This window comes from Micrasema longulum, unplaced genomic scaffold (genome assembly GCF_059751315.1).
Source record: "Micrasema longulum isolate JH-2025_06_02 unplaced genomic scaffold, ASM5975131v1 h1tg000559l, whole genome shotgun sequence".
Lineage (NCBI taxonomy): Eukaryota > Metazoa > Arthropoda > Insecta > Trichoptera > Brachycentridae > Micrasema > Micrasema longulum.
The window spans coordinates 141,369-168,892 of NW_028277755.1; the positions used below are offsets into that span (position 1 = coordinate 141,369).

The 27,524-nt window shown below is 32.1% G+C and overlaps 1 protein-coding gene across 2 annotated transcripts in view; it reads left to right on the forward strand.

The window, feature by feature from the left end:
- Positions 1-498: 498 nt before the first annotated feature.
- The window catches only part of sty (sprouty signaling antagonist), a 153,219-nt gene continuing 126,193 nt past the window's right edge, over positions 499-27,524 (forward strand). The window contains exon 1 of one of the 2 annotated variants that reach the window (XM_088228050.1): positions 499-720. The gene's annotated coding sequence lies outside the window, so the exon portion shown is untranslated. Of the gene's footprint in view, positions 721-15,622; positions 16,274-27,524 lie in introns of those variants that run through there. The other variant, XM_088228048.1, reaches the window with a different exon arrangement.

Here is a 27,524-nt window from a genome sequence, read left to right on the forward strand (position 1 = left end):
AATATGGCTTGGCATTTGTTTGATTTTAAATTGTCGGTTCGGCCTATATTCGAACATTTTTACTATTTTACTTCTCTGATTCTTAAAAATTTTGTATAATATTGAAATGAATTTATAAAATTTCGACTGTATTAAAGAGCTCCTCTAACTAAAAAATATATGTCTAGTTGATTACACAACTCAGAAAAATGTATAAAATTTGCTTTATTTATGTTTTATTATATGATCGGCCTTAATTATTATTCTTTTATCGGTTGATTTTTGTGAAGTGTTAGGGGCTGAAACCTTTAGTAGGTGAAATTCATTCGAATATTTTGTCTGCTGGAAAGTTCTTTGTGACTTTGGGGTTGTTATTTCGATTAATGGTTGCCATGGAGACGTACTTGCGTGGGTGGGTGGGAGGTCTTGCAGGGTCTAGGTCACGCCCCGCACAAGTGTGGCGTTGGCGCATGCGCCGGAAGTGACGGTTTCCGGCGAAAGCTCATTTCCTTCAAAGCCTTCATCACGCGAAGTCGGCGGGAAGTGATCTTTCCGGAACTAAGTCAGTTGGGTGGTGGTGCTAGGAATTTTATTTTTCACACTGTAAAAAATATTCTAAAAACTTTTGTTTGTGTTTCGAAGTGCGTGCAGTGATTATTTCAAAAAGTTTATCAGTGATGTTTATGGAATAAAAAAAAACATCCTTGCGTATTTTTGTGTAACCTTGGCGGAGATTTAAAGGTAATTTTTTTAAATATCTTTTAGACAAAATAAGGATTTTTAAAAAATACAAAATTCATTCAACTAACGTTGATTGGTATTAAAACAATACTGAAATTCGTTTTCATTTTGATTGCTCTTTTTTCCTTAACATTCATGTATTTTTTTTACGTTGTATTGGTGAAAATTCTTTAAAGTTACGGTTACGGTTAAGTTCTTTTAACGTTGATAAGCAGTTTAAAAAATTAGTATTTTTTTTAAATGTTTTATTTTATATTCTGTTGATCAATCGACGCATAATCGTATAAAAGAATTATTTAAAAAAAAGTAAACGCATATTTATATTTGTCAGCCTCATGGTGTTTATGGTCAGCGCCTTTGCCTACCATGCAAGAGGTCTCGGTGCGATTCCGGACATGGTTGATATGAAATATTCATTTAAAAGGGTGTTTTCACACTGGAATATTTTATAGTTCCTGGACTGGTACCTGAATCGTAAGACTGATCACCTTACCTTTATGTAACAAAATTGATCGAGATATGCTGCGATTGGTTTACCAATCCAGTGCCCTATGCACCATTATGTGCGAAAAGGGAACGAAGGTGATGATATATATATAAGATTGGGAAAAATTTTACAATTTTTCGGTTTACTCATTACTCCGCTATGGGATTATTAGGTGGGGTGAAGCGTAACATAGTGAACTACTTAAAAATAGTAAAGGGAAAAAAATTACAGTAATACTTTTAAAAAAATAACTTACTTTAAAAAATACTAGGTATATTGATTATTCGGTTATTTAGTTAAGTCGGAGAAATAAAAATTTCATTAATAACCTAACATATAATTACTTTACAATATGGAAACTTCACTGGTTTTTTAGAGTTAAGTCTAACTGTGTAAATATAGCACTATGTAAATGTACTGTATGTTTCCTAAATAAAAGAAAATAAAAAAAAACAGTAAAGCAAAGTTTAACCCTATCTTTAAAGTTTCCAAATGATTTAAAGTACCAAAATGTTATAGTAAACAATTCCAGCAAAATTACGCATGTTCTTGCAAAAAAAATATAACCTAGCAAAAAGGAAGAAATACAGACATAAATGGTTAAAGATACAATAATGGGATCACTAAAAAAAACAATTAGACTAGGTATTTATAAAATACAATTAGTATATATAAATATTAATATTATGCTTTTAAGGATGCCACCCCATAAGAGGCCAGGAGGCCCAATAACAGTGGTAAATTACTGCACAAAACACCCAGACTTGAGAAAAAAACAAATTTTTGTGTTCTTATCGGGAATCGAACTCGAAACCTTCCGTGCGTGAGTCAAATGCTTTGGACATTACACCATAGAGGCCACTCGATATAATATATATAAACTAATGATAATTATTAATGAAAATTCAGTGTATGTCCCCATCCAAGCATAAGAGCTTGCCTGTTTTATAGATAGGAACGCCATTTAAAACATCATATGATACGTTAATATGTATTGAAACTGAAACAGTAACAAATGAACTTTAACGGTATGATATTATATTTTAATAAAACACTCATATTTATTTTTTATTTTTCGTTATTTACTGTTATATTTTTAAATCACAATTAAAGATTCAATCTTATTAATTAAAATAAAATTATTTTACGCGTTTTTTATTCGTAAAGTCAAATTTTAAATATAAATCATACGGATATATCAAATTTCAGATATCCATTTGAAAATGGATATCAAAATGGCACTTTATAAGCAATTCATAGAAATAACTAAGACCCTCCGACAAAAAAAAATGTGTTAAAGTAAATGTAAATAAAAAAAAAACTTATTAGCCCCTTTAGTTTGACCCTGTACATTACAATAAAAAGAAAAATATTTTCATAGAATAGAGTCCACCCTTACAGTCCACTGCCAGGACATGTTTTCATTAACGTTGTCATTGAAATATTATTTATTTATTTATTAAATATACGGCCTAAGCCAATTACAACCGTTACGTTAAGAAACATGGATACAAGAAATTGAGCAAAAAGAACATGAAACTATGTAGCAAAGACAAACAAGGGCAATAAAATAATGGTATACAATATTTTCATAAATACGATAAACATATAAGACTTTCAGCTAAACCATGCCAATCCATCTTCTTCCCACACTGTTTTAGTGGCGATGAGATCTACGAAAAGCCGGGAGATCTATTCCAAAGAATACCAAGTTGTGTGAAGAATTGACTAATCTACGCATTCTGGACATTTTTTATTTTTTATTTATTTATTTATTTTATTATTTTTATTTTTTTGTTTTTTTACAATAAACATAATAATAAAACAGAGTATTAAAAAACTAAATCATAACTACATTTCAATGAAATACATATTAATAGAAAAATAGTAAACAAAAATCATACAAAGGCATGGCCTGTTCGTGGGTATACAAAAAAATGTTAATGAATTTTTGCTCCTATAAAATAAAATAATGGACAGTTATGATATTTTTGTATAGCATAAAAAAGAAAAATAAAATATTCTGTAAAAGATAATATGGTCTTTTTTTTATAGTAATTAAAAAAGGAAATAAAAAATATTAAAAAAAAAAAACAAAAATATTCCTTATTATTAAAGGGCAACAAAATAAATCATAGAAAAAAAGAGTTCATATCTTTAGTTTGAATCCAGGATAGTGCATGTTTTTTTAAAGAAGGAAAATTTTTTGAAGTTTGGAATCAATAAAATAATATCAGTATAAAAAGAATTGAGAATTTTTGGGCCTATAAAATATGCATGTCTCTGTGCGAGCCTCGTTTTACAATGTGGTATTTCAAACACACGATTCCTTCTTTGACTTGATCTATTTGAATTACTTGTAAATAAATTTTGGTTCAAATATATATTTTAAACATTGAAACAATATATTTGTCTTAGATCTAAAAGTTTAGCTTCTTGGAACAATTGGAAAGAGGGAAAATCAATGGTAGCGTAGCTTTATAATTTTTTTGTTGCATAGAAAGAAAGGTGATTCGTTTTACGCTTCAAGACTATGAAATATTGAAGTGTAAAAACCCCTTTTGAGATTAAAAACATCTCCTTTCTATGCCTTAATTTCTTCTTTTTTCCCCTCTCTCTTTATTCCTATTTCCCATTGAATACTAGAATCGATATTAATTTATTTATTATAAAAATAAAAATACGTATATAATTTCATTCGACTTTTATTCATATTTTTTACCAGTGACCGACATCCGACTATTTTATGGGTCGGTTAGAAGAAATTTCCATTTGACAATAAGTTCCTCTAATGTGAAGATATGTAAGTACCAAACGATAAGTGACAAAATAAAAATAAATTAGTGTAATTCAACTAAGGTGTTTCTTTAATATTTTGTATGAAAATTATAAATTTATTATTTTTCCCTTACACAATTTCAAAGATCCGCCGAAGATTAAATGTAAATATGGTCCAACACATCGTTTTTGAAGCGCCCACTCACGTCTCGACCTAAATCAGATACAAACATTTGTATGTCTCAATTCAAGGCGACTGATAATTATTATTAATAATAAAATAATCAACACACTTAAACTCGTGGCGATCGCACATCCTGTTTGGATATGAAATTCCAACGCGTTCCATCGCTTGATAATAACAATATTCAATGAATGTACAATTAAAAACAATTCCATACTAAATATGATAGTAACATCCTGTCGATAATACGGTTCGTGTACTTACTGTAGATTAATATAAGTTAATCGATGATTATTGGAACTCCGCATGGCGCAATTTATAAATTTGGTAATATTTAAAGCATAGAAATTTATTGCATGAGCGAGGAAAAACACTTTAGAGAAGAAAATATGAATATGATCCAGGCTTATATCACTGCCATTGGTTGGTTTAAGTGGCCACTTTACGCACAATAATTAATCAATCTTATGACCTATCTTTGTATATACCTATATAATTCTTCTGTGCGTGTAATGTCACTGAACTCCTTCTGAACGGCTTAACCGATTTATGTGCGGTTTTCAGCGAAATGTAGATCTTTGCACTGCGCGTGTTTTAAGAAATTTATCGAAATATATTTTTTTTTCATCGACCTACCGGGGTTGCAGTCGACGAGAACGCATAAACAAAAAATGGAAGGATGTTGTTTTTTTATGTTTAAAAAAGTTTGTTTTTGAATGTTTACAAACAACATTCGCTTTTTGTGGATTCCAATCAGATTATTTCCTTACATTCCTTAAAATTTCTTCCCATTCATTTATTTTTACTGAATTTTTGGCACAACTAAAATAAGATTAACTGACATTCAATACTATTTTTGAAAATTGCATTCATGAATAAAGTGCACCCCTGTTGGTGAGAAGAGCCGAGTTTGACATTTGAAAAAAGAAATCATAATTAAAATATTATTAATTTTGAATTTTGAAATTCAATCATTAACAAGTACCTAGGTACTTACTCATTAATGAAAGTATTTTTCCAGGCTAATAGTAGGCAAGCCAACGTTCAGGCAGGACAACGTCTATGGCCTATGGGGTCCACTAATAAAGTATAAATTAAAGTTATCAATAAAGTAACGAAATCACATATCAATAAATATGAATTTTTTAAAAATATCGTATAATCAATTAATTTTCAACAAATTTTAGAAAAAAAATTAAGTTAATAATCTTTATAGTATATCCACTAAATGCATATTAAACTAATATTACAAAACGACATTTTAGGCGTGCCAAAAACAAAAATACAAATATATTAAAAATGCCAATTTCGTGAAAACGTTTCATCCATTTTCTGTATTAAAATATGTTTATTTATTACGTGCATTTTTAAATTGATGAATTTATAAAATTAAAATACTTGTGTATTTATGAACCAGATTTCTGGAGGCATTTATTTTCCCATCAGCGTTCATAATGTAAGATTTTCCTAGTGCTGTGTGCGTTTTCTGCAAATTGAGAAATGCTGTTTTTGTGGTCAGTAGTTTTTTCAGAAGGTGATTATTACAGTTTTTGTATGAAAGCGGCCTGGCTGTTTTTAGCAGAACAGAATTGAGCTCACGGCACCCGATAACACGAATATCTAATTTTTCAAAATTGTGGACTGACTGCTTTACAGAAAGCTAAGTACATTCATTTTTTAGGCAAGCAATACAAATATTAAAGTTCAGACAGGAATCGAGTAACCGCAATAGGGAAATATCACATACTACGAATACCGATAAAAATATAGAAAATGGATTTAGAATAATTAATTGTATTTTCAAAATCAATATGGATATTGTGGAGAAATGTTTTCATACATAAATGTAAAAAATAAATTCAATAAAAATACGTTCGTAGAAAAACGCGACGTGTTTGGCCTTGGTTGTTGTGAAGTCAAGATTCGTTAAATTTTTCAATGCAAAATTCAATGGCAGGATCAAATAAACATGAATCGTGACGTTTAGGGGCGTGGCCAACGGAATGACTTTTTGCGACAAATTTAAAAGTATTTTTTTTTAAATCTGTTTTTTTTTACTGGACAGTATTTCATAAACCGTTATTACTTTAAAAATGTTTTTTTTAAAAAAAACGTGATATTTCCCTATTGTCCGTTTCATTGACACTCCTAAGATGCTTAGCAATAAAATAAAACATAACTACATAGTACATAAACAGAAAATAAAAAAGGAAAGCAATTAAAGATAAAGTGATTATTGAACTGAATGTTTTATTGGTTTGCATAATACACTATAATATACAAATTCCCATTATCTTTGGAAAATTCAACCACCACGTTCCTAGCGATGTGCAGCAGCCAATTGAATTTTTTTATTAAACGTTTGCACTTGTGAAATTCTTTATGACGATCGAAAAATAGTTAAAGACTTCAAGAGCTATGAAGGTAATAGTAATATATTCTTGATCTAGCTTTGAGTGACGGTTCGGACCAATATTATTTATCCTTTGCACATATAAGTACGTACTATGTATAAGTACACAATAAATTTGTTAAATATAACATATTCTCGTGGGATCATAAATACAAATATAAGGACAAAAACTACCTACATGCCATGGATCTAGAATAACACATCTGGGCCTAAGAAGGGTGCCTAGAGTCCCACAGGATCGTATTCTTTTCAATAACTTTTTTATGAATAGTCATATTGATTTAATTTCTGCTTAATCCTACCCTATAAAGCTAGAAATGTATCAACATTATTAAGTTATTTTTCTGCCAAAACTATATCAATAACAATTCACATTTGGCTTTGCTTTTCTCCCGTACAAATTTTAAGCCTTACAAATCATCGCTCTTCAGTTTTTTTATGAAATTTTTCATTGATAAACCCTTACAGGTTACATACATTTAACAAAATATTTTTATTTCAATTTTATTGCAACAGAGAGGGAAAACATTATTTAGAAGGGAACATGGAAGTCTAGGCATTTACAGGGCTTATGACCTGTCATTGGCTGGTTTAAGTGGCCACTTTACACACTGTGCAACATTCACCATTCTGCCCATGGTCTGCAAGCATTTCGACATACTCAAACATTGTTGAAATATTTTTACTTTGAAAATTAACATTCTACTGTTAATAATAATATTTTAAACATCTTTTTTAAAGGTTGTCGGCATCGATTATTTAGTTTTGTCTGGTAGTTTATTGTACAATTTCTGTCCGTAATGTATTAGTCTCGATTGTCCTTTTCTCGTTTTAGAAGGTTGAATATGATATTTTTCTGATATTCTCGTATTGTGTTCACGTTTACTACAGTTTTATTCAAGTTTTAATTCTTCGTCTACAATTACATCAGTGGCTAAATTATGAATAAACTTTAAGGATTCTAGTTAGTTTAAAGAGTTCAGTTACATTTAATTGTTCAGTTTGTTTAAAAAGTTCTTAAGTTGCTGTTAGATAGGGTATTTTAGTAACCTTTGATGCGTCGGTCAGATTGCACGTGTACTTCTTGTTGGTCCCTTATTTCTAGCAATAATCACAAAAATCCGGATTTCGTGCGTTAGATTTTACATTCATTCCCCCTTCCAACTCCCTGCAGTATCTCCATGCTAACAGGTTGCGTGCCTTAAGATCTGTGTTATTCAACGTGTTGCAACGAGAGGAGCGCGACGTCACATAGCATCCTCTCGCGACAGTATTTTATGAAAAAAATTACGAACTTCGCAGAAAACTCGAAATATTATGAGACAGTTTTATAAACACTACCATGACAATCACATTTTTTTTCAAGTTGTATTTATAGGACTTTAGCTTGAGTGTTCCTGGGCTGGTATTCCTAACGCTCTCGTGGCCGTATTTGTATGTAAATACACGAGAAAAACTGTTTTCTCGTGCCGCGAGAGTGGTTCAGAATAGCACCCCTGGTACTTACTCCCTAAGAACTTGCTCATTTTTTCCACGCTTAGTCTCGGAAAGGATAAAAAAACATAGACGATTCTAACTCTAAATGCAGGCAACTACATATTAATAATTTCGCAATAAAAAAGCCCATTTATTATGACGGGTTTTACCAACCATCGATTCAAATGATTGTAGATTTATTGTTTTACGAGATATTTTTTAGCAAACAATGGACTGGTCGACAGGTGTGTCGGTGTGGTTTGGGCGCACGCTTCCAATGCAGTTTGCATTATGGTAATGGCTGATCATAATGGAAATATTAAATAAACATAAAACATTTTTTATTTCATACTCTGAAAGTACGTGCTTGCTAATAATCAGTTGAAATTAAACCCCAGACAAAACGTGATCTTCGTAGTTAAAAATATACCATTTTAATATTGACGACGCTTAGTCATAAATTTAAATCAGCAATGTTTGAGTATGTCCAAATGCTTGCAGACTGGCTGGATTTCCTCCCTAGGGAGTTATTCGTATTTAAATTTATTTCAACAGAGAGGGAAAACATTTTTGAGATGGGAATACGGTCGTAAGGAGTACGAAAGTCTGGGCATTTACTGGGCTTATGACCTTTCATTTGCTGGTATAAGTGACCACTTTACACACTGTGTAACATTCACCATTCTGCCCATGTTTGAACATCCACATTTCCTCACCTCTTCCATCTGTTGACTTTTGTGAAGTAAAAGAGCTGAAACCTTTATCGCGTGGGTGAGATTCATCCGGCTGAACCGAATCACCTACTACTAGGCAACGCTTGAAAACAATTTTCCAATTTTTATACCTTTCTTTTACCAGGTAGTAAATTCAACAATGTTTGAGTATGGCCAAATGCTTGCAGACTGTAAATGCCTAGACTTCCATATTCTCTTCTCAAAAATGTTTTTCCTCTTTGTCCAAATAAATTTAAACGTAAATTAAAATGTTTATAAAATGTAAAAATATATATTTTATAAAGAATTATGGTGTCTAATTATGATTAATTTAATTATTTATTTTAAAAATGTATCATCTTTTTAGGGTGATCCCGTTTAGATTGAATTAGTTGCGACTCGATGCTTCGGCTATCGTTGCAGGAGCGATCTTCGGGGTAAACTATGTGTTGTGTAAAGAAAAAAATATGTGTACTAGTTGTTTGCATCGTGTCGCACTCGGCAGTAGCAAGTACATTCAGCGTCATTTCGTTGTTTGTCGTACGTTGTGCCGGAAACCATGATGAGTTTGATTTAACCCCCACGTCTTTGTTTTAAAACTATCCAGTCCAAATTTTATGATTTTCGACGTTAATTTAATAAATTTTTTTGTCACATAAGGAGGAATTTGATGTGGTTTCAATTCTAGATCTCTGTTATTTTATTTTTTTTAATATTCGGTTAGTAACATATAAGCAGGAAATTTTTATACAAAAATACATATTACAATGAAGCATTTTTTTTCAAAATATACGATTTAAAATCGTTCAATGAGTGGTATAATTGTCTTCTGTATGCGGATGATGCCGTGCTTCTTGCTAGCAGCAAAGAAGACCTGCAATTCTTGGTAACAAAAATATACGATGTATGCTAGAAAAGCGATTTGCTTTTGAATGTTGATAAATCGAAAGTGATGGTTTTTGAAAGGGATGAAAATAAAAATAAATGTGAGATCAGTGTGAACGGAGATATTCTGAATCAGGTAGAAGAATTTTTGTATCTAGGAAGTATGTTTACTAGGATGGAAAGACCGAGAAAGATATTGAAAGGAGGGTGAGTGCCGGGAACAGGGTGAACGGTGCACTGAAATCTACTTTGGCAAACAAATGTTTATCGCAGGAGGCTACTAAACTAGCAGTTCACAACGGAGCTCTAGTGCCAACTCTAATGTATGGGAGCGAAGTATGGAATTTGAAAAATGATGATGAAATTAGGTTGAATGCTGTCGAAATGCGATCCCTTAGGCGAATGTGTGGTAAAACGATGTGTGATAGGTGCGCAAATGTCGAGATCCGCGAAGTGTGTAAGGCTGAGACATGCATTATCGACAGAATCAAGAAAGGAGTGCTGCGTTGGTTTGGACACGTAGAGCGAATGGACAGCGAAAGGACGGCTAAAAGGATCTACGATGCGAATGTTGATGGATGCAGAAAACGAGGAAGACCGAGAAAGACATGGCGCGATCAAGTCCATCAAATTCTTGAAGATGAACATGTCAAAAGTAGGAATAATCGGCGTGCGTGCATGAGAAGATGTGTGTAGAGGGAGCGAGGTCTGTATGCCAAGATAGAGTGATAAGGCGATCTATCCTCCCTGCCTACCCCTACGGGAAAACGGCGTGATGGTTTGTTGTTGTTGTTGGAACCGTTCATAGTGATCGACCGAATCAAGATTTTTGCCGAAACCAAAACATATTATAAAGAATGATTTAGATAAAATTATGAATAAAACTTCTTGGTTTAGTTTCACTTTTATTTTATTTTGACCAACGAGCGCTTTCGCCTAAGAAGGCATCTTCAGGAATGGTAAATTGTGTACAATATTTTGAACTTTTATAATATTTGTTATAAGGTTTGGGTAGTGGAAGATCACACGAGTATTTTATTAAGAGACAGATTATTATTACGACTGGTTTACAAAAACTGTTAATTTTTCGGAAAGTTTTAGACCTAAATTGGGATTAAGTCCTAGTATATTTTATAATTCTTTTTATTGAAAAAGTAAGGAAAGAACATATGCAAGAAGTAACAGAGTGGGAAATACACTTTTTAGCAGATTAACTTGGCACAATGACTTGGTTTTTGATATGGAAGCTTAGGTACATATTTTTAAGGAATATTCATAAATATTATATTTTTGTTTCCGAAGTGAAGAATTATATTATTTTTCTTGTAAATAAATTAAATAACAATGGTGGTATTTGAGGCTTGAACCTCAAATATCATCATTGTCCAGAATATTGTATTGTATTTTATGTTTTCTACGTAATTACTGCTGTGTTTATGTTTTTGTGTGACATAGCACTGTGTGCAAAACAGTCAATAAAAATAAATTAATTTAAGAGCGTAGTTCATAAACGAATGGCTGAACTAGAAAAAATCACTGAAATAAGGAAGTTCAGTGTTTTTTTACATTTTTTTATTTGTTAATAAACCATTAAACTAAGCCAATTTTTATTTTATGTTTTGTATTCTCGTCGCTATGTTTTTTTTTTAAAGTTTTGGAAATATGAAAATACTCCACCCGCGACGTACTAGTTCTCATCGGTGATATATCCTGACATTTAAAATGAGAACCCTGTAGCTGTCGAAATATACCGTACCTGGATCACGCACGACAAGGTATGGTCTAAGTTCTCTGCTGTACCTTGCTTGTAGTGAGTACAACAGGCTACCGGAGTCCTATAGATCGCCAAAAAATGACTTTATTCATTAAAAAAATTACTACTTGAGGAGGTACGTAGAAGTTGAAATTTAGTTTTCAGTTCTTCTTTTTTCTCTAATATTTCTTTCTTACTATATGTAAATGTTTAATTTTTATTTTGATTTGTTTTAATTTCTTTTTATTATATACTTAACTTGCTATCTTATTTCAGTTTTATGTGCATATTATTACTTGTTCCTATATTATTATTATTACCATACTCTTATGTAAATATTATTTTGTCCCAAAATGAGAACGGAGTACAAAAAAAACGTTGAAAAAAATTACTTCCCGGAAACCGGAAATCTATCACAAAACATGTCGATTGACAAGGACTCGTGATGTCAGGCGTCGTTCAAAGTAGATCATTTTTATTATTTTTTCAAATATTTTCTAAAAACTTCGCCGTACAATTAAATTATTTAATTTTACCACGTTTTATATCAGAAAATATTTTTATATCCTATTTCCCGTACAACTGAACTTACTAATTTTATCGTTTTATTCCTAAAAAGAATTTATCAAAACCAGTAGAATTGTATTTAATGTATAATATTTTATATTATGTAATAATGTCAGTGGCTATAAAGAGCATTAAAAAATGTAGGTATATGTATAAATCATAAATTGTTCAAGTAATAAAATAATGAATATTTTATGAGCAATGTGATTTTTAAGGATTATTCAAATAATGAGTCATTATCCTGACATTATGCACGCTGAGTTCGACTTCTTCAACTGTATGTGTGTTCTTCGCGTACTTCGGATGTGATCTCCGGAAATCAGGATCCTTCAATGGTGACAGGAAATGATGTAATCAATTAGTAAGAATAATCCACAACAACATCCTTCTTGGATTCATTCATAAAAACACGATAATGAATATTTATAATACTTATAAAATAATTTAAACCATTTCTGTCCCGCTGAGTATTATAACAGATCCCAGTAGGCCGCGAAATTTTAGGCGATTTAAAAAAAAGACGAAACCTAAAATAAGTATTTGAAAAATCCGAACGACCTTCAGACCTCTGTGAAGCCTCCGTGGTTCTTGTTATTTGTCTCAGATGACATTTCCGGCCAAGATGGGGATGATTTTAACCCTGAAGATGACTTACCATTAAGGCTTTTTCGAAACAGACTCGAGACTTTTCAGAATGTGAGATTGACAATTTCTTGAAGATGATATTGATTGCCTAGAGCCTTTAACGGACGAAGACATAGAAAAAAAGTAAGAAATGAGCATGATAGCCAAAACGAAGTTTGCTCGAGTATGCCTCTTCTGTTTGGTCTCCACAATATGTCACACATAAAGAAAAGTTCGCGAAAATTCAATGGACATTTCTTAGACATCTTAACTGGAGATGCAGGAATCCGATCTCAATTATATGTCTTTCTGCAAAAAGCACCACTTGCTTAGTTAAGAAGATCGCCGTCTACTATTAGACATGGGGGTCCTACATGACATACTCAGTGGACGCCTTGATAGTCCGGCTCTTATATCGGAGTTATCATTAAATGTCCCCGGCTACCGCACCTGTCACACGTCGAGCTGTCTAACTCATGTCCTTAAAAAAATATATTCTAAGCTATTGCCTCTGAAAAACCCTATTAAATTTTTCATAAAATACCAGGGTTGTCACTTCTCACGTGCATTCATATTATTTTACATCATTATACATTTCATACATTATATCTCCATAGATTGTACTACTCAGCGAGTTGTCCGGATGTTTATTGAAATTTACGTTTATGTAATTATTTTTTATTAGTAGTATTAATTAAGAATACGCATTTTGCTGTATCTCAATTCAACACAGAGCTCTTGGCCTCATAGAGTTAGGGATACGTTATTATTGTTGTCATTTTTTGACTAAACTACCTCAAGGGCGCTGTACAGTAAATATTCCAGCACATTGAAATAGTGTGATGACCGAAGAAAGCAATGTCATTATTTTCTATAAAATCCCATACAACATTTTAACGAAAGTCTTGACAGTATTTTTCATAAATCGGGAGCATCGTTCGGCAGTAAATTCACATCGTCCCTACCATGAAGAAATGAACTACAAAGAAACTTCTCCCATAAAAAGACCTCAGGACGTGGCAACGCCAGTCAGTCAGCCCAACAGTTCAGTTCAGTCAGTGAGTCCTGCTCAACGACGTCACTCAGTTCAAGCATGTAGTTCAACCTCTCTTCAACGTCTCTTCAGCCCATCCTCGTCGTAACACTCGCCCAGCACAATTTACTATTTATTCACCATGTAACAAATACGCATCAAACAGCAACCTCTTGTCTTCTCTGTCAATCTCTAACTGGGGTAGGAGCTCCAACTCTCAACAACCTAAATCCTACACTTTATTTTATTATTAGTGTACACGTTACAAATGCCTTTTATAAACATAAACATAAACACATTTAACATAACAGTGTTCTATTACAAAATTATGAAATAATATACTAACAATATTCGTATTACACGGTTGTTTTATACATTGTAATTTATAATATCGTTGCGATTTTTATACTTAACATCCTTATGCAAAAAAATAAATAAAGATAACGTGGTATTTTTGAAACAGCAAAAATCATAAATTATTGATTTGTTGGTATTGTTGCAATGTATATTGAATGCCCTAGGTATAATACTAACTGCCTCCTGCTAAAAGCTCAGGGGTTTTCAACCGTTTTAAAAATCAAATATAATAGAAAAATACAATCATAAACCTTTAAAAAAATTAAATATAAAAAAATATATATTAAAAACAAATATATAGTCATACGTTTATATATATTTGAGGTGTATTTATTTATACGTTTCTTTTTCCCTTTTTACAAATTAACATAAATACTTATACAGTAGTCAGAATCTTAAACTATTTATTTAATAACAAGTTTAAACTTCATTTGGCTAATGTGAAAAATGTCAATACAACTGATCTGGTTCACTAGACTGTACAATCTTAGAATAGTTGAATTAATAGCAGCAATATCTATATCTATATGAAATGCCACATTATGTCTAGTAGTCCTAACAGGTATTGACTAATTTGTTCTCTATTCTCTTGTTCTCTTCATTTGGGAAAAAACGGACACGACGTACGTTCATTAAAACATGGATACAACACCCAATATATTACACAACCTTATTGGATTTTTACATGAAACTGTAATTTTGTACATTTCTATTATATATAGTAAGATTTTTCTAAGGACAGCCGCCTGAGTCTTATTTACGGGTCGTTGACTTCGTTTTAAGGGATACGTTAGTAGTAATGTTGTCCACACATCATCAGCACCAAATTCACCTCTGACCAAAAATAACAAAGGTCACGTCAAATGAACCTTCCGAAGTACGTCAGAAGTCGGTTTAGTGTGGTATTCCCTTAATGACGATCTTGCATCTTTGACATTTGGGATCCGGGGGAGAACGGGAGGATTTTGTTTAGATCGATAGAGGAAATGCGAGACGGGGCTTGAAGGGGCTCAGGCGGGGAGGGCAGGGCGGCTCCGCCCCACGTGGTCGGGGGCGGCACGCCCACAGCAGCGCGGGAAACCGGAACACGTGGCCGAATTTCAAACGCTTTGTTTTGGAATTATTCTGCCAATCAACGAATGTCTCAATAAAAAAAAAACTGATTTCCTAATCACAGAATTGAAAATTTATTTTTTGTAAAGTAGGTCGTTTTATTTTTCAATCACTGAAAGTAATTATTTTTATTTTAAAATTTTAGATAGACCTATAGGTTAACGGTATAGACGTGAAATATTGAAATAGTAAAATTTTTCATTAAAAAAAAAACAGCAATATTCATGGTTTAAACAGGTCAAGTATCATTGCCTTTATTATTCATATTTATTTTGAAAAACTTCAAACATAACAAAAAACACAATATTACATTTGGTTTATTAAAACATCTAGACGGTGCAATCACTCAAAATATTTATTTTTTAGATTTAATAAATAAAATACTTTAATAATAGATTTGTGATTTAAGACTAATTTCTGGTTTTGTCTCTCATTGTAGTCTATTTAACTTTAACTCAAAATTCTAAAAATGATGATGCCACTAGCGCGATGAAACCGGTAATTGGTACACAAACCCGCATAATCGTGATTACAATTATTTTTATTTTTCCAAAAAAAACTCTTGCCTTGGAAAAAAACTCTTCCGGAGCCTTTCGTGCGTGAATCAAGCGTCTTGACCACTAAGCCCATTGTATTAAACAAGTTAGGGAGTGGTGAGACACAGCCGATAAGAGCGTAGACACATCCGCACGTAGACCATTGAGAAACATGCATGCATGAAGTTTGGAAGGGCGGCGGCGGCGGACGGCGGCGGAGGGCGGCCGAGAGCGACGAAGAGTCGAGGAGGGCGTAGCGCCCGTTCTGACAATCCGCTGCACCTACTTTTGGAAGAATCATTCATGAGAAAAAAACGCACGCACCGCCAGGGCGGAGGGTGGGGGGCGGCGCCGCGCGGGGAGCTCGCGGCCGCCACACGGCGCTGGCCCACCGAGCAGGCCGCACGCCGCCCGATCGCTCCGGCGGACAGTGAAGTGCAGTACCCCGTACACCGACACCGACACGACACGACACACCAGTCTCCCGTCTCCCGTCCCCATCTCCCAGTACAGTGCAGTGCAGTGTCAGTGTGAGTGTGGCTAGTGGCGCAGCCATCTTATTGCTTATTTCTGTGTGGGTGAATGAGGAAGCGACAACAGCGCCGCCCCCGCCCGCGCGTCCCCCGCGCCGCCGGTAAGCCCCGCCGGCTATTTCTATATTTCCACGAAACTTGTAAACCGAGCGACGCGTGTTCCCGCCAGCTAGGAGCGTGCACGCGGTGCACGCCGCACGCGCACGCCGCGCCGCGCACGCTCGACTCGACTACGATCCGGAGCATTGACCATGACTATAAATACAAACAACCCTTTGCAGTCAGCTTCTGCGCTCGTCTGTTATTTTTTAAATATGACAGAAACCCACGGATAATCTTCTTTCATTATCATCATTTATTTACGAGCGTTTCAAACGTAATAAACTATTTTAGAGAACGCAGTACGCTTTCTTTCCTCGCGCCATGCCGATATACAATATGTACACTGTAAATATTCTGCTTGAAATGTACACAGGCTATAATAATACATATTTTTTTTATCCAATTCTGTTAAAATGACAATTCTTCAACCAGAAAATGATGTTTTCGAATCACCATAACATAAAAAAGACAAATTTTGGAATAAAAGCGTTGTTGAAAGTTGTATCTTTAACAATGACTCCTTGGAAAACTTGCTTAGGACAACAAAAACCAAACTAATGGCCAAGATCATATTAATTTCTTGTTACATACGTTTATATATAGATATTAATTTTTGCAATAATCCGCCAAAGTCTATATGTTTTTTTTTACTTGAAGTCTTAAACAAATAATAAATAAATAACAGTAGAAATAAAACCAAGATCAACTCTATGTGTAAACTGTAATGTCCAGAAGTATCCTCTAAAAGTTTTGTATTTCGATTCAAAATTATATTTTGATTGACAGCAGCTATATATGAACTATATTCTGCTATCCATTCTATTCTATTATCTATTCTATTCCATACCCTCCTAAGCCACGCGTTAAGCCTATTCCTGTATGAAATTTCATTAACTATTTCAAAAATAAAACAGACCTGGAAGCGAGCTGTGATCATTGAGTAATTTTGATGGCATTCATGAATGACGAGATTGACGAGGCAATAGCTCGCTGCGACTATCGTGTTAACGCCCCTCGTAAAAATTTTGTAATTGTAACACCCAAAATACTAAGAACATCGACTCAAAAAAGATTTAACCCTAATATAGTTTATAGTAACAATCTGAAAATTCAGTTCTACTTAAAATGAATATGAAAAATCTTTTCTTACACGTGGTAAAATCCTCATCAATGTCCTTCTTTTTCCTACCCACTATCTCCTTGTTTTGTCCGTAATAATAATTATAGATAACTTATACAGCGCCATTTTCGTAATATAATACCTCAAGGGCGCTTTACAAAGTGGTTATATAAAGATATAAATTTAATTTTAACTTTTTAATTTAAGAAAAATAAAGTACTTTGTCACCACATGCTAAGAATTTATTCAAATGATTTAGAGAACAAGTGGATTTTAAGTTTCTATTTATTTTATTTTAATTTATATGAATAAGATTTATAATCTTTTAACCTGTACACCTGTTTAAATTCGAAATAAATTAAATAAAATAAAATGAAACAAAAATGATTAAGATACGCTGCAATTTGTTTGTTTTAATTATTTATCATTTAATTTTTTATATAGTTTACCATCGTCGCTTCATTTTAAAACAATTAAGTGAATACGTGTTTTTGGATGGCAGGCTATTTTCATATATATGTATTTTATCATCATTCCCTTTTCACACCTAATGGTGCATAGGGCACTGCATTGGTACACCAATCGTAGTGTATCTTGATAATTTTTTGTTACATGAAGGTAAGATGACCAGTCTTTCGCTTCAGGTACCAGTCCAGGGACTATGAAATATTCTAGTGTGAAAAACACATTTTAAATCAATGTTTCATATCAACCATGTCGAGAATCGAACCTGAGACCTCCGCATGGTAGACAAACGCTCTGACCATTACACCACGAGGCCCACTATTTTATAGTTTCTATTTATATTAATTTAACCTGTACATCTTTTTGTGTTCTGATTAAATAAAATAAAATAAGTTTTAGAGTATTTAATCGTACGGCGAATTTTCTATAAAATGTATGAAAAATTGATAAAAATGAACTACTTTAAATGACGTCACAGGTTCTTTTAAATCAACCAACGATAATCCCTACATGAAATTGCTCCAAAATATTTATCGGACCTTTGTATTAGGGAAAATACATGTCAAAGAAAATCTACTCTTAGGTCAGCATTCGATTCAGGAAGAGGAAAACTTGTCGAAATCTGGCGCTCCCCAAACACTAGATTTGGAGATCGTGCTTTTGCCGTTGCCGGCCCCTCTGCCTGGAACCAATTGCCTTCAAACTTACGAATCATCGATAGTCCCAGTCACTTCAGATCCCAACTAAAATCCCACTTCTTTAGTTTATCATACCCTCAATTTTAAATCTGAAAATATAATATGTCACTATTCTAGTTTAGTTAGAATGTAAGTTTAGGTATACAATTGTAAAGCGCCCTTGAGGTGATTTTTACAAAAATGGCGCTATATAAAGCAGCCAAATATTATTATTATATTATTGTGATAGATTTCCGGTTTCCGGGAACCCAATCCACCAATCAGAACAATTTACCGAAGGGAAATTGTGACGTAACACACGGAGTAATTAAAAATTTCAAAACATCAAATAATCGTAGGGGTGGTAATACGATACAAAAAATAAAAATTATCTTTTAACAAAGTTTTATAGTCTTTTATTAAATAAATAAAATCTACGATTAATACTAAAGGTATACCACTTTTAATATTTCCTTTTTCTTGCGTTTGTATTTTAATTTACCAAAATTTAATTCTATAGCCACACCCCTTTTCCCATTTATTAGAATCGATCAAATATTTATTTTCTACCACGTACACGCAACGACGCAACACCTATAAATACCCACCTTTGTGAAACTGTTGTAATTAGGAGATTAATACATCAAAAACGAATTCGTTCCATATCTCATTTCGCAACAATAATGTAGCAGAAATCACTGAAATTACTCTGTTTGCTTCAATGGAAACTATGTCGATTTCCGTACGTTTCATTTCATAGAATTTTGCGTTATTTGCACAACTGGATAAAAAAATATTTTGTAATCTGCGGCGCCATACTTCAGACTTCCGTCCTCTGGTTTCAAATTTTGTTTACAAATGCAATACAGTAATTAAAAAATGTTTCTTGTTATGCTATAATTTGAGATATTTTACACGCAAAATGAATCGTAAACAAATCATTATAGTCCCACGTGGATTTAAATATTCTTATTCAAAGTTCTGTTATTCAAAGATAAGACATGGAAGGGAACATATGAAAAATCAGAAAAATATCTGAATGTAGTAAAGGCATGGCTAAATACTAATTACTTAACTCTTAATAAATCTAAAAGTAACTTGATTCCATTCCAAATCAGCTTTAGAAACTATTCACAAAATGCTTATCTTAACATCAAACTACATAATAATAATTGTAATTGTAATTGCCCAATACTGGATAGGACAGACAATGTCAAATACTTAGGAGTTATTATTTATATGAATTTAAAGTGGAAACAGCAGATTAAAAATATAACTAATAAACTTAAAAGACTAACTTATATATTCAAAACAATTCGAAATATAATTAATGTACAGGAACTTTTAAAGATTTATTCTTATTGTCCCAATCAATTTTGGAGTACGGTATAATCTGTTGGGGTGGTGCGAGTGACACAGTTTTAAATAGTGTATTTGTTGCACAAACATCCATAATTAAAATAATATTTAGAGTCCCGATACAGACATCTACTGAAGAAATATTCCACAAATCACAACTTATGACACCAAAACAATTATACGCTAAAACAATACTCATTTACAGATCTAAAAACTACTCTTACTCAAATGAAATGAAAGACATAACCCCTACAATACAACACATACAAATAATATAATCACTTAATCCTCAACACAAAGACAACTTAAACAAATACAAACTAATACCACTTTCGGACAAAGGGATTATGAGTATTATTCAATTAAAATCTATAACCTACTTCCACTATCTATTAAAACAATTAGTAACGAGAAAATGTTTAAAAAGGCTATAAAAAATAAATAGTGGAGCTAGGTAGAAGTAAAATGGATTGTCTCATTCGCCCAAACCAATATTGAATCAACTGCTCCACAAGTGTATAGCTTATGTTAGGTTTTTGTTATTTTCATTGTGCGTTTTGTAAAATAATTAATATAGATTTACATTTATACCGTTTTTAAAACAGTCTGAATATTTTGTTAATTATCTCTGTTTATTAAGTTAGTCTTCTTTGTTTATTCTCAAATGTAAAAACATTTCATAAAAGTATAATGTTAAGTGTTTCCTCAGCACGGGTAACCCCAGTGAGGTCACATTATTTTTATTGTTTATAGTTTGTAAGAGTCAAATACGAATAAATAAATAAAATAAAAATTTAAAAAATACATTATTAAATACATCTGTATGCATTACGTAATCTAATGAGCAACTTCAACCCTACGGGAAATTGGATACAAAAAATGTTTTCTTGCGCGCGGTAAAAATTAGAGCATTAAATTGTATTGCAAAGTTTCTTGGAAATTTACGAAACAAATAATAAAAAATATTTTAATAAAAACGCACTACTTTGATTGACGTCACTGGTTCATATGAACCAACCAATGATGTGACAGCTGTGAAGGATATCCGGTTGGCTTACCGTAAACGAACCAATGGGAAGAACTAACAGAGAACAACCTCTGACGTCACACGCGGAGTTATGTCAGAAATACAAAACTTTAAAAAAATCATAGCGCTGATAATACGACAAATAATGCATCTTTACCCAGAATTCTAAACAATTAAAACACGTTTTATACTGAAATCGATATATATATATTTCCTCACTTTAAACTAATTTCAAGAAAATGCTAATACCCCAATTGAAAATAATAATTATAATTTAATCTAACCGTACCTACCTAATATTTTATTTTTTTGTACTTTTTAATATTGTTATAAATTAATTTGTTTGAAAGAAGAAAGGAGGGAGGGCTGATCTGGGGTTACTCCGTATGGATCCGCCGGCGAAAGGATTTTTAAGTCCGAGTAAACAAAAAAATAATTCTTTTATTTTTTTTTATTTCATTATTATTGTAATATTTTATTTATTTATTACATGTGGAATGATGCGGAGTGACTTTTTAAAGGTACGCTTTTTTTCTTCTTTTTTTGACATAGTAGTTAGTAATGTACAGAAAACTGTAATTGGCCTGTAATTTTGGTTTATTTGTAAATATTTTTTTGTTATAATGGCTGTTGTTTTCTTTTAATAAATAATTATTATATTTAAATAAGATATGTAAAAAAAAAACTGGCTTAGTTTAATAGTCTATTTACAAATAAAAAAGACACTAAACGTCCACATTAAGTTTATTTTTCAATTTACTTTATTTCTAAATTATTAGCCAGTTCTCCACTTTGCTTAGTTATAATTTATGTAAAAAAACACTTTTCATACTACACTTTATGTTTATGCATTGAAATAATTTTAAATCCAGAACAGTATTAGATTTTGTTTAGTTTAAAAAAATGTGTATCCTAGATCCTAGTCCAGGGTTATACATTTTTAAACACTCAATTTATGTGTCCGTGCAGACGAAGAATACAGTTCTAGGTGTGAAATAGACCCGGAACCCTGGATGAGTGTTTTTGACTCAATGGCTGCTCTCAGATAAAATTCCCGCATGAGTTAATCGAGTGGAGATAAATTTGCCTCGTTTTGGAGCGGCTGATGCGATTCAACCTCAGTAATAATTCCCTAGAGAAGCCCTTAAGCTCTACTGCATAGACCAAAAGGGTTCCAAATTTTCGGTTTGGTTTTAGTTTGGTTTTTAGCTTAACAACAAACGTGGGACGGACGGTTTCGGTTTGCGCTTGCAATCTCACCCCGAATACTTGCGATCCGTCGTATCGCTGTAATCTTTAGCTAACTTCGTGGTGAATAATCATAGAATGGTTTTTCTCCTTATAGGCGACTCTATTAGGTTATTACTTAATGATACAGCTAAATACTGATCTTATTTTGATTTGTTTTTAAATTATCCCTAGATGTTTTGCGTAAAACTCATTCTTAATATTTCATATGTTTTCACTTATTTAAATTTCACCCTAACTATTTTGATCTTCAAATAAGAAATAAATTTGGAATAACGTTTTGTATCTTCTTTTTCTCTATCATCTCATTCCTTTCTTTTCTTCGCTTGCCATCTGTGGTTGTTATTCTAACATCACCTCACACAGCATCTGTGGACCTATCTTTAATTGATTTCCACCTTCGCTCTAATCTATTTCTCCGGCCTACCTGAGATTATATCATAATTCAAAGAAAGTCAATTATATTAAACGAAGACCGTTAGCTTTGACTCATTCACAATATGTTTCTAGTTCGTTTACCTAATATAGTTGAATGTCTGTTTCTCTCTCGATTATTAAAAAAAATGTTCTGATTCTTTAAGTAGGGCACACGTAAACATATTCTCATGTGTGCTCTAATAAGAACAATGTACATATATTTTTTAAATAAGTTGTTTAACACATATTTCTTTACCTTCAGTTTGAATTTTTCTTCAGAAGTGTTTTTTCCCATATCATATTTTTTTCTTACTTTTTTTACATTTTAATAATTTTTATTTTTTTATTTTGCTTATTTTCTAAATGGGAGTCTGATTTTTATATTTTCTCTGGTATTGTGATCATGTTTATATGTTGGCTTTTATCTAAAAAAAAATCTACAATTCTGTTTTTTAAAAATTGAAATTAAAAATTTATGCACAAATGTCATCGTATTGTAAAACATTATTTGTGCATACATTTCATTTTTTTTATTAATCAATATATTTTCACAAATGGTACATATTTTTTAAAATCTAATTTTATACATCTAGTAAATGTTACTGTAACTCTCTAAAAAAACGATACCTAGCTCTTGTGCTTGGAGAGTGACTTACACTGTTATAGTTATTTATTTATAAGAATTTATATAATTTTGAATATACGAGTACATAAGAAAAAAATGAAAACTTATTGGGTCAAAGCACCAATGAATGACCGTTTAAGGTTCAGCTTGTAATGAAATTCACATTAAAGGTATACATTTCATTATTTAAGCGTACAAAATAAATAAAAAAACAATAAAAAACACATTAGTTTTTCTAAGTACTTTAACTTTTTTATTGAAATACGAGTATTACAATTATAATTAATACTATTTTTTTTAAATACCAGAATCACCAATGAACGACCACTACTACCCCAGTAAAAATAATACTCAGATTAAGTTACATCATGACGTTATAAAACACTTTAACACTTTAGAATATGGGTATATTCAAAGAATTGCATAAGAAATAGCATCAAATAAAACACTTACCACACCTTTCCTTATAAAAACACTATCAGTCTCAGAACAATAACGGGAAGACGCACTATTACTTTTTGACATCTCACAGTTCAAAACTGATAGATTTGTTTCTTACCAAAATATGTGTCCGCCTACTGCTTTTGTCATAGTTTCTAGTGTTAAAAGTTTATTGACTGGACACATGTAGTAATTCTTATTATATTGTGTTTTATTAACCAATGGTCATTTACCGGGGGGTGGTCATTTACTGGTGCTTTGACCCTAGGATAAAAAAAGAAAAACAGAAAATAAAAATACATTTATACTAATTAAAATAGAAAGCAGTATGAAAAAGTAAGTTTTGTCTGAGGTTTCTAGTTGGGATATATATTTTTTTAAATTTCAGTAGTTCAAGCGCATCAAAGAATAGGTGTTATGCAGGCATTATATAGGCGGCATCTGGTTTTCACTACATAAAATTTTAATATATTTTATTTAAGGAATTACTAGTTGTTAAAATGAATATTATGAACAACTATCTGAATAAACACAATGCAAATTTGTTTCAAAATTTTCAATATTGCCTACTTAAAATTAACGCATATGGATTGTTTTTCAGGACGTTTTAAGTATTTGGCAAAATTTAGGTCAACGAACTACACAGCCTTGTAAATTATATGCTCTCTGGTTACATATTAGGCCAGTTGATGTTTTCCTACACATGGTACGCTACGAAGTACCATTTTGTGGCCAGAACTAGTGATGTAGTGATGTCTTCACTGTGTATGTAGTTAATAATTGTACTGTGGAGGTGTTGTGTAGGCTGACAGAACCACATTCAACTTTCGATAATACCGCGCCATAAGTCAACGCCGCAGTTAGGTACTCGTTACTCGGTACATCTAGCCCCGTAATAGTGACTGACCGAAGTTTCAGTTTCGGCCTATAAACGAGTGTCGGCCAATAAAATTGGCCGAAACCTCCGGTCGGGATGTTACCTGTGATTTTTAGTTTGTTTCGGCTATCATATTACTATCATATATTTAAAAAATAGCACAATTGGAGATTGGATTGTAGTCCATAAAGGTGCTGGATATGGATATTAATAAGCTTGATTCAGAATAACAGAGATAAGACGTTTTGTCTATTTTCTTGCTCTTAATCATTAAATCAAATGCAATTTTCCACTCCTGCTTGCCTCCAATTATCCTTCACCACTCTATATCAATTTCCTTTCCACTATCTCCTTGTTTTATCCATATTTCTTTTTTTTTAATATATAGTATAGTTATTCTTTATATAGTTAAAACCATCGGCGTCGTCGCTTTATTGTAGTATGATTGAGTGAATACATATTATTGTATGGCAGGCCCTACTATGTATACATTTTTTATAGTTTTTATTTATATTCATTTAACCTCTACATCTGTTTGTATTCTAAATAAATAAAATAAAATATGAGACAACTGTACCTAAAAGAAGCATATACACACTTCTGGTCGAACAATAAGGAGAGATCTCTGCAAAATGTTAGTACGAGGTTTTCCCATAGCGCGAATTATGTCATACCCAAAACCCGTACGACTTTTGCTCAGAGACATCTCTCCTTTATCGCACCGAGAGTGTTCAATAATTTAGAAGAGCGAATTAAGTTTTCAAGGACAAAAACTAATTTTCAAGAGAGGAGTTAAGGACTGGATTTGAGTGGGAAACTCCTTGATGATTTTCCGAATGTTTGAGTTTACTGTTTACCATATTGATGTGCCATATATATTTACTTTTTGGTGTGTTTCTGATTCTATATAATATTTGTGATGATATGCTCATGTGTCTGTGTCAACTAATTGCTCGTTGGGACGAGTTCTGTGTTGAGTTGGGACTCAACACAGAACTTTTAGTCCCTTGGAGTTTGGATTTATTTCTCAAATAATGTGTAATAAACTGTATTTAAGTAAACAAATAAATATATAAACAGCTCCCAAGGGAGTTGAATCCAGTCCTTGTCTACAAAAATTTGGACAAACTCAAACTATTGTTGATAAATCCACCTGGTCCATGAAGAAGTATAGAAATTTAAAAAATAACATTTTCGGGCGTTGCCTAGTATGTCGGTGAAATGATTCAATTATATGAATCTCACCCGCATAAATAAAGGTTTCAGCTCTTTAACTATACAAACATCAACAGATGAAATAATTGAAGAAATATTTATTTATTTATTTATACATCAACGGTTCAAAGAACCTTTTACAAAAAATAATAATTTGCAGAAATAATCACAGCAGTGCACAATAAACATGTAGAACATAGTATGAAATAATAAAATAATTAAATCTAAAAAATTAAGTGAAGATATAATACAAAAAACAAAAAGTAAAAAAGAAACATAACATCTTTAAATAAAATATAACACAGTAAAGTTGAGATTAAGTAGATAACAGTAATTAAAAAAAGAATACAACATTAGTATTTTTTTTACTATAAGTTTTTTAAACAATAAAATAAAAAAAAAAAAAATAAAAAACTTAAATTAAATTAACTTAAAAATACCTTTATTTAGTGTAATCATCATCATCAGTTCGTTGAAAGCCGTTTGGCAATAAATCCACCAATGTACAATTTAAATTATGTCTAACATGTTCAATAAAGAAATTAAAATCACGTATTCCAGGAACCAAAGTTAAATTAATATTATATTTTCAAATAAATATATATGTTCAAATATGGGCAGAATGGTAAATGTTACACAATGTGCAAAATGGGCACTTAAACCAGCCATAAGCCAGGTCATAAGCCATGTAGATGCCTAGACTTCTATATTACCTTCTCTTAAATGTTGTTAATCTCTGTTGTAATATGTTAAAATAAATTAATTGTGTCTTCTTGTTCTCTTCATTTGAAAAAAAACGGATACTGCTTATGTTAACATCTAATATACAATATACGCTGCAATTGTTGCTGTGCTTATGCAGTGGCCCTTTGCACCACTGGGTGCGAATAGAATGTTGATGAATTTCTGAAAAACATTCTTTTTTCTAGCGTGAAAAAAGTTGGAATGTAAAAATATTATTGTGAACGTTCAATAATACCAATGTTCAAATTATATAAAACGGCTCCAGAATGATAAGGTCAACGACTGATTTTATATGGACGCGGACGGGCTAGTTCTTACTGACACTGCTACTGTATAAAGCTCGTACTATATGCGTCAGAAAACGGTTCAAGATATTGTTCAAGATTTGACCCAATGGATAGTGTACTGTCAGTTCCAGGATGCAAAGCTAAGTTCGCACAGAGGCACTCCTTACATGTTGGTCCAAGATCCTTAAATCTTCTAACCAAGGAATTACAAAACATTAAATCACTGGTACAGTTTAAAGTAGGTTTGAGGTCTTGGATAAGCATGGATGGATAAGACACATTCTTTAAAAAAAAAACAAATTAAAAATAAATCATATTTTCATAATATCTGCATATGTTAATTTGGTTTTTCTTTTATTTTTCTTTTCTTTTCTTTTCATGGTCATGTCATACCATATTTATATGCTGTAAGCTTTTTTGATAATTACAAAAGGAATGGCCCACGCTCAGACGCTGAAGTCTTTGTGGGCATTTTTTCCAATTCATGTCAAAGCTTAATTTTAAGATTTATTTTTCTAAAGTTTATTTTTGTATATTTCTATGTAAATAATATATGTATGGAAAAATAAATAATATTGTTTCGTGTAGTACCCAAAACGGGTGAAATCTGTATTCAAAACAAACAAACTATCACGCCGTTGGGGCAGGCAGAGAGGACAGAACGCCATATCACTCCATTTACTCTCTACATTCGTTAATCTTCTCATACACGCACGCCGATTATTCCGACATGTCCATTTTCAAAAAT